The sequence below is a fragment of the Oncorhynchus clarkii genome, chromosome 23 (genome assembly GCF_045791955.1).
Source record: "Oncorhynchus clarkii lewisi isolate Uvic-CL-2024 chromosome 23, UVic_Ocla_1.0, whole genome shotgun sequence".
NCBI lineage: Eukaryota > Metazoa > Chordata > Actinopteri > Salmoniformes > Salmonidae > Oncorhynchus > Oncorhynchus clarkii.
Genome location: NC_092169.1, coordinates 10,468,090 through 10,477,500, shown reverse-complemented (window position 1 = coordinate 10,477,500; position 9,411 = coordinate 10,468,090). Strand labels below are relative to the sequence as shown.

Genomic DNA, 9,411 nt, shown 5'->3' with positions numbered 1-9,411 from the left:
AGAACACTTCCACAAGTCTCCAGTAAAAGTTGGGGGAGGGGTGAGCATAACACAACCAAAACACTGCTGAGAGCTCACTGTAGTCTTGCTGGCGAGCTACACAATAAAACAATAATATCCATTCTAAACAGTAGGGGGAAAAATACTTTGTCACAAATTGTACCACATTAGTATTCAGTATATCTGGAAAAGAGAGGCACAACTAGGTCACTCAATGACCTTTTTCCTCATCTTTCTTACCAAGGCCTTGCCATTTAGGGTGATAACTTATCTGAGACACCGTATATCCATGTCGTCTGAGAAAGTTGATCCTAGTCCGGTAACAATTTAGTTTCTGTCCACTACCACCACACAGTTTCGAGTTGGACTGTTTCTGCTTGACTGTCTAGTTGAGTGGACAGTACTTCGAGGTAGACGACCCCCACTCACTTACAAGTCACCCATAGACACATATTGATAGGGTTCTTATCTAACTAATTTTAATTTAACACTTTCTACATTGGCTACGATTAACCCAACTCGTCCAAATAAATATTGACGTCAACTATTGTACTTTACTTTAAAATTAAATCTACATAAACGTAACTTGTTTTCCTCCATTTCCAACCTCCTCGATGAATCAGCTGTGCTACACACTGCCCGTCTCGAGACAACCGAACATAATGTTCCAAAAGCTTGCAAGCAATACAACCTAGCAGGCCTATTTCATTTCCCCTGTGGATAGAACGTGAATAAAATAACAAGTGAAATCCAGATAGAATGTGAGACGGTAGCTTTCTTTGACAGACAAGCTTGAGTAGTGAGTGAGGAGCTGATAGCTTGCTAATAGCTAGCATTAGCCAACTAGCTAAACTGCCAAATAGCTAAACTATCTGCTAATGCTAACTAGCCAGCTAACTACAGTAGTAAGCGAACACTGGCCAACAAGAGTAGGTTGCTAAATCAGCTAGCTAACATCTTAAAAATACAAGAGTCTCGATTGTCATTATTCACAATTGTAGTAGCTAGGAGTTCTAATTTGTGGTCAACATCGTAAAAATTTGCTAATATTCTTTCAAACACTGTCTCTGGCAGGATACCCTTGGTCCTAATCCATGTCTCAAAGCCCTAGCTAGCTAGCTAGCTACAGCAGCACCCGCTCCAACAGGGGCTTTGGTGTTTGTTTACCTTGACACCTTTAAAGACCTACACATCCGTCAAACTTGACTGAATACATACTATTTTCGAGCAACGGTCTTCGGTAAGTGGTGCACGGTTAGTTTTATATTTGTTGGATTGCACATCTACTCTATTAGCTAATAGACTTGACTCGAATTTATTTGCCTTTGTATTTATATTTTTTTAAAAGCTTCTTCGCTCGAGCCCCACTGGTTCCCGATGACTCCGAGTCCGAATACTGAAAAAAAGACCCTTCTTCCCTACTGACACCGGTAGTCCTACCGTTCCCACGTTGTGTCTTCGAGCCTTCGAACGACACCGGGGTCCCTCCAAATTGTCTCAACAGTCCCCCACTCTTCCACTCTCCCTGGTCGGGAAGATGGCTCTTCTGCTCTCGCTGGCTTCAGCAAAGCTTGGCTGTTGCCTCGATCAGCTGATTTTAACTTCAGCCTCGTTTTCGCTAGCGTCAAACTCTCATCTGGCTGTACAAATCTTGGCATAAACGCCACCAAAATTGACCCTTTTCACAACCCTATCCTAACTACCACTCAGATTTCAGAGTGGTCAATAGTTGCCTTTTGGACAAAACTAAATTATGATTGCATTCATGGCCTAATTGGTTTTGACAACTTTATATGCTTAAAGTATGAATGCAAAAAGTATGTTATGTTTCAGCCTTCTGTTATTTTGCTAATGCCTATGCAGGCGTTGTTACATGCAAACCATAGATGAGCCATGTGTTCACTTGCCATGTATATTTTGCTTGTATATTTTGCATATTTCGTATTTAACATAGATGCATTCTATTGTACTAGGTACTGACTTATAGATTTGCTGATGTATTTTCTTGCCCAATATGCATTCAGGGCTCGAACCACCCAGTTTATAAAAACTTTTAACGCCTGGTGATGGCACCTGGCAAGTCAAAACTCCACCCATGCAAAACCTGCTGATAAGGTCCTAGCTTGTATTTTCAACCAGCAACTATCAGGAAATCACACTTTTACAGTGTTAGTGTCATCAGCTGTTGTGCAATATGATACAACACACAGGAAAACAGAATTGTGACTGCACTGGGCCTTTAAGTATGTGAAGTGAAACTTCTCTTTACACTACTTTGATTACACAGAATAGGTCCAGGAGAGATACTTAGTAAAGAGAAATCTTGATTCAAATTAGACATCTACAACACATACCCACCCCTGTCTGAGTCTTGACTTAAACCTCTTTGTCCCCTTGGGAGCATAGGGCGTCCACCATGGATCTCCACCTCACTCTCTTCTGTGCAAGGACTTTCTCCTCTAGCCAGGAGACCCCCACTTTACTTTGTACTTGAAGAGTGGAGCATCTCCATTTGTTTTTAGGCCTTCCCTGCTTTCTTTTTTCTTCTGGGTTGAAGTCAATTTGCCTTGAAACCCAACGTTGAATTGCATTGAATTCTATGTCGGGAAACAATATATCTAAAGGACAGTATAATTACATAAACGTTTCCAAGCCAGGTAGTGCGTTCAGATTTCTATCACCTGAAGCATGCTCAGAATTATGTAAACACGTGCACGAGCTTGGCAAGTATGCATGCATCTCGTGCATGTATTTTTATTTTGTGCACATGCTTCAGGTGTTAGAAATCGGAATGCACTACCAGCGCTTTGAAAAGTGTATGTATTGTCTCACATTCCTACCGCCAAAAGGACAAGATGCATGGATAACCGGTAAAGTGCGTTCAAATATAATCGTATTCAACATTCTGGTCGTAAGAGGAAACGTTCCAGATTCAAATGTTTTTTTCTGCCCAACGTAATATTTAATACAATTCAAAGTTGAGTTTCCAGGCAATAGTCCAGTGCTTGTCTTATGTTTGATGTGTCTTTACTGAGTGTACTCTATGTCTAATCCATCTCTATTTCCTTCTACTGATTACATTGCTAATAAGCCTCCTGTATACATTTTTTTCCTTAAGTTTGATATTTTGTTTAGCCACCATATCCTCAGAATGTAACGCAGGGAGTTGTTGGTGAAGACAGGAAGTTTATTGATTAGGAATTGTGCGAATCTTGGTGTTTAAGGAGAGCTGTGATGAGAGCCATATGGGGCGGAGTGTCATGAAAGCATGCCGAGCTTTGCTGAAGCATATTTTAAAATCCCCCGTCAGTGCTGATGTTGCTTCCAAGGTAGACAGTCAGGCACGTTTTCAGTAGTTTTCCCATCAATTGGGAGTTTTTCCTGGGGATTTTTTATTGTCAGAATCTTGATATTAACCACATTTATTTTGAGGCCAAGTTGCCTGCTGTTTTCCTATAGTCAATCTGTTTTTTGTTGCATTTGCTTTTGACTTTCAGAGTCCAAAGCCAGGTCCTCCAGTTGAGCGAATGGGCTCCACTGGATCCCTGTTTTTTGGTGGGCTGTGGCTCTATTCATGGTTCAATCAATGGCTATTAGTGAAAGCAGAGGGGATCTTAAGCAGACTTGGGATACTCCAGTTTTGAGATGGAGTTTGTCATTAAGTTTTCTGTTGGAAGTGACCTGGCAAGTGAACCCTTCATCCTTATCAGATTCATATATATATATATATATATATATTTATTTATTTATTTTTTTCACTTTTATTTAGCCAGGCAAGCTAGTTGAGAACAAGTTCTCATTTACAACTGCGACCTGGCCAAGATAAAGCAAAGCAGTGTGACACAAACAACAACACAGAGTTACACATGGAATAAACAAGTGTACAGTCAATAACACAATAGAAAAAAAGAAATTCTATATACAGTGTGTGCAAATGGCGTGAGGGGGTAAGGCAATAAATAGGCCATAGTAGCGAAGGAATTACAATTTAGCAGATTAACACTGGAGTGATAAATGAGCAGATGATGATGTGCAAGTAGAGATACTGGTGTGCAAAAGAGCAGAAAAGTAAATAAAAACAATATGGGGATGAGGTAGGTAGATTGGGTGGGCTATTTACAGATGGACTATGAACAGCTACATCGATCGGTTAGCTGCTAAGATAGCTGATGTTTAATGTTAGTGAGGGAAACATAAATCTCCAGCTTCAGAGATTTTTGCAATTCGTTCCAGTCACTGTCAGCAGAGAACTGGAAGGAAAGGCACCCAAAGGGGGTGTTGGCTTTGGGGATGACCAGTGAGATATACCTGCTGGAGAGCGTGGGTGTTGTTATCGTGACCAGTGAGCTGAGATAAGGCGGAGCTTTACCTAGCATAGACTTATAGAAGACCTGGAGCCAGTGGGTCTGGTGACGAATATGTAGCGAGGGCCAGCCGACTAGAGCATACAGGACGCAGTGGTGGGTGGTATAAGGGGCTTTGGTAACAAAACGGGTGGCACTGTGATAGACTGCATCCAGTTTGCTGAGTAGAGTATTGGAAGCTATTTTGTAGATGACATCGCCGAAGTCGAGGATCAGTAGGATAGTAAGTTTGGCGGCGTGAGTGAAGGAGGCTTTGTTGTGAAATAGAAAGCCAATTCTAGATTTGATTTTGGATTTGAGATGTTTGATATGAGTCTGGAAGGAGAGTTTACAGTCTAGCCAGACACCTAGGTATTTGGTGTTGTCCACATATTCTAGGTCAGAACCATCCAGGGTACTGATGCTAGTCGGTCGGGCGGGTGCGGGCAGCGAACGGTTGAAAAGCATGCATTTGGTTTTACTAGCGTTTAAGAGCAGTCGGAGGCCACGGAAGGAGTGTTGTATGGCACCGAAGCTCGTTTGGAGGTTAGTTAACACAGTGTCCAAAGAAGGGCCAGATGTATACAGATGGTGTCATCTGCGTAGAGGTGGATCAGGGAATCCCCTGCAGCAAGAGCGACATCATTGATATATACAGAGAAAATAGTCGGCCAGAGAATTGAACCCTGTGGTACCCCCATAGAGACTGCCAGAGGTCCTGACAACAGGCCCTCCGATTTGACACAATGGAATCAGCTCGGAAACCGGATTGCACAGCGGAGAAGGTACGGTGGGATTCTAAATGGTCAGTGATCTCTTTATTAAACTTGGCTTTCGAAGACTTTAGAGAGGCAGGGCAGGATGGATATAGGTCTATAACAGTTTGGGTCTAGAGTGTCACCCCCTTTGAAGAGGGGGATGACTGCGGCAGCTTTCCAGTCTTTATGGATCTTGAACGATACGAAAGAGAGGTTGAACAGACTGGTAATAAGGGGTTGCAACAATGGTGGCGGATAATTTTAGAAAGAGAGTGTCCAGATTGTCTAGCCCAGCTGATTTGTACGGGTCCAGGTTTTGCAGCTCTTTCAGAACGTCTGCTATCTGCATTTGGGTGAAGGAGAAGCTGGGGAGGCTCGGGCAATAGCTGCGGGGGGGCAGAGCTGTTGGCCGGGGTTGGGTTAGCCAGGAGGAAAGCATGGCCAGCCGTAGAGAAATGCTTATTGAAATGTTCGATTAACATGGATTTATCGGTGGTGACCGTGTTACCTAGCCTTACTGCAGTGGGCAACTGGGAGGAGGTGCTCTTGTTCTCCATGGATTTTACAGTGTCCCAAAACTTTTTGGAGTTAGAGGTACAGGATGCACATTTCTGTTTGAAACAGCTAGCCTTTGGTTTCCTGACTGACTGCTGATTTTGAGGGATGCCGTAGCAGTTTCCATAGACTGTTTCTGTCTAGACTATCGAAAGCTTTTTCGAAGTCTACGAAGTTTATGTGTAATGGTGTCCGCCATTTAATGCACTGTTCAACGATTATCCTGTGTTACAATGTGATCTGTACAGGAGTAGTCCTTCCTAAAGCCTGCTTGTTCATTTCAGAGTCTCTTATCAAGTGCGTCCTGCATCCTATCCAAGATGATCCGACAGAGGATTTTGCTGAGGATTGAGAGGAGCATGAGCCCTCTCTAGTTCTTGCACTCACTGAGGTTTCCTTTCTTGGGGATTGTAACAATCAAACCTGTCTTCCATTCTGTTGGTACTTCTTATTTTTCCCAGATCTCATTCAGTAGGATGTGTAAGACCTCTGCAGTGGCACGGATTTCTGTTTTTAGAACATCATGTGGTATGTTGTAATTTCCTGCCCTGCCTAACTTTAGCTTTTTGGTGGCTCGCTTGATCTCCGCCTTGGATGTCCTACTACAGTTTATGTTTAGGTTTTCCTCGAGGTGTACTTTCCAGAGTTACAGTTGTTGGGATTGTTTGGTAAGAAGGTTTCCACGTTTGTCTCGGATGGAGTGGCTTCGGCTCCTGTTCTTCCCGGGCCAGCTTTCTGGTGATCTTATACAACTCCTTGGAATTGTGTTGCTTGGCTGCCACCTCCGCCTCGCTAGCAAGTTGTTCAGTGTGTGCTTTCTTGTCCCTCTTGCATCTCTTTCTAACCACCTTGTTTCTGTGTTGGTATTCCTGTCGCATACTTTTACTTGGCGTCATCCATTCCCTGTTAAGTTTGGTCTCCCTCCTTGCCTCTATTTTTTTCCAGGTGTCATCTGTGATTCTCTTTTCTCCTAACTTCCCTGTGGCCTAGAACTTCTTCACAAGGCTTCACAAATCTTGACCACTTCATCAATGATTTCTCCCTCTGCCAATGCTTGAAATCTGTTTAATAGAGATATTGCCCAATTCCTGGCATATCTAGTTATTTAGTAGTTTTCTGATCTCAAATCGCCTCTGCACCCTACTGCCCACCGTGCTCTTTACTACCAACTTCATCTGGAATTCCCCAACCAGGAGGTGATGGTCTGACTCCATGTCAGACCCTCTTTTGACTCTGACATCCAGGAGAACTCTTCTCCATTTCCTGGTTATTGTTATGTGATCAATCTGGTTTTCTGTTCGGTGGTCTGGGGATATCCATGTGACTTTGTGGGTGGGGTTGTTGTGGGAAAATACTTCAAATTGCCAGCTCATTGAGGGCACAGAAGTCTGTGAACAGAAGACCATTCTCATTCATCTGTCCTAGACCGTCTCTCCCAATTGTGCCCCTCCAGTTGTCATTGTCCTTTCTGGTCTTGGCATTTATGTCCCCCAATACAATTTGGATGTCTCTTTTGGGTACTTTTTGAATAACTGCCTGGGCTGTTGATAGAAGGCGTCTTTTCGAAGTCAGCTGAGCTGGTTGGAGCATAGCACTGTATGAATGTAGTGTTGCACCCTTTAGATGTAAATCTGTCTGTGATGATTCTTGCAGACATTGGCTTTCACTCAATCAGGCTCGTTGCTGCATTTTTTCACAGAAGTAGTCCAACTCCATGTTTTTGTGGGTATTCTTCATTTGTGCTTCCAGAGCAAAGGAAGGTTTCACCCTGGTGGTTGTTATTTCACCAAAAGTGTTCCACCTTTCACAGACTCCAATAATGCTCAGGTTGTATCTTCTCATCTCTCTGGCTAGTTGTGACAGATTACCTGTCTGGTGTAATGTTCTGACATTCCAGCATACAATTCTCACTCTTTACTTAAGCTGTAGTAGACTTTTCCTCCTCTAGGCTTTCAGTTGAGTTTGGCCCAGGGGATTCGTAGACACCCTTCAAGGGTAGTCTGTTCGGCTCAGGTTTTGGAGAGGTTGAGTTTACATAGTTTTGGTTTCTGTAATCATGCTTTGTCTGACCCCTCACCCTAGACCTGTCTGGTTTGGTTAGACATGCTGAGAGTTTCCTCCCACCGACATATCTCTAAAGGGTCGCTAAGGTACACAAGCCCCCTCACCACGACAAGGTGACAGTCCCACTGAGTGGCACAAGTGTAAAGACAACAGCTCTCCCTGTGAGAATTACCTTAATACCAGTAGAAAGCATTTTAGCTCTGTTAGGCTTTTAAAATATCTATATGAATCATTGAACTAATTATATATTAACACTATGCACAATATGGTTTGGATGAGAAGCTCCTTTATAGTTTTAATTGCTATCCTTATATTGTTTGTCTATATGCTACGGTATGCTAATAGCTGCACTCACACAGGAAGCAGGAATGTGGCTTTGGTTAAACCACATCCAAGACTAGTGTAAACATAACTTGCAAATCTGATGTTCAAGAGACTTCATTGGGAGTATGGAGGTGGATGGCAAAACACAAGCAGTTTTGCAAGCGGCGTGGTTTGTGATGCTCGCTCCCGTAAACAGCGCCACTGGCTTGGCGATCGTTGTGCCGAAAGATGAAATTAAGTCTTGAGTGGCCGCCGTGCATGATTAACCAATGAGCGGAGTTCATCTTGTCAACCAATCAATGACAACATTCAAGCTGGCAACAACCGGGACCACTGGTCTCTACACACGGTTGGCAGATTTTCTCGTGGTTCAATTGCCATTTACCGCGGCCCATCTGTAGGCACCTTAATAGAGTTGTGATAAGGATCATGACCTCTATTTGATCAATTGGCCACTGCACAGTTGATGTCTCTTCAGCAATTCAGAAAAAAATATAGGCGGTTTGATGTCAGTTTGTTTCCATTTCATTCTGTCATTGTAGCATATCAGTGTTTTCCCTCCTTTTAGCATCTGCCATGGTATTCACAAACTGACTAATGCAAAACAAAGAGCTAATCCAAGACCTCAGAACATGCCAGCAGTCTATATATACACATAAGAATGAAAGAATCGTTTCAAAAGTAGCTGTTCTAACATTCACAGAGTGAGCCTAGAAGGAGTTTAGGAAACCCAGCCTGGATTCCCTTTCTGTCGTCTGTCTTTGTTCCTCAAAAATGTTTGATTCGGGACAGTGACACATTTTAGGCACAAAGCAAGAAACTTCAGATCGCTCAATGGGCCTGCTCCTTGCCAGGTTTGCCTCATGGGATAAGAACCAGAGTGCCAGCTTAGTTTAGGAGAGTTTACTTCTGTCAACATCAATGATTACTCTTGTGCAGGTAGTATTGCAATTGTGCGCCAAATGTGAACGTGTAGCAATTAAGCACCACCAATCTTGGGCAGAATCCCATTCAGCTATTATTACAGTTTGATCTGCAAACACAGCACTGACATATTGTAAAACAATGTTTTTTTTGCAGCAGCACTATTTTCTGACTTCTCTTGAAACACGAGTAAGAGTAAAGTACAGGAGGGGGTTTCAGGTTGCAATTCAATTGGTCAGCATGATCCTAAAAGTATGACATAATTTTCCATGTGCTGAAACCTCTGCAATCTGCCAATACCCAAGATGCCTTCAAGACAAAGTAGCCTACAGGAAAATGTCATGATGAATAAGACAAGCACATGGAAAATTGTCATTAGAGCTGTAATTCTGATGTGCTGAGCAGGATGAGTAATATTGGAGCAACATAATAGTAATGAAACA

At 42.9% G+C, this 9,411-nt stretch overlaps 1 protein-coding gene across 19 annotated transcripts in view; it reads right to left on the bottom strand.

The window, feature by feature from the left end:
• Positions 1 to 1,557, bottom strand: part of LOC139381068 (zinc finger SWIM domain-containing protein 8-like) — a 45,278-nt gene extending 43,721 nt beyond the window's left edge. For 17 of the 19 annotated variants that reach the window (XM_071124277.1, XM_071124281.1, XM_071124285.1 and 14 more), the window contains exon 1: positions 1 to 103. This exon is cut by the window's left edge and continues 304 nt beyond it. The gene's annotated coding sequence lies outside the window, so the exon portion shown is untranslated. The other 2 variants (XM_071124282.1, XM_071124286.1) reach the window with 2 other exon arrangements.
• Between the last annotated feature and the right edge of the window lie 7,854 nt (positions 1,558 to 9,411).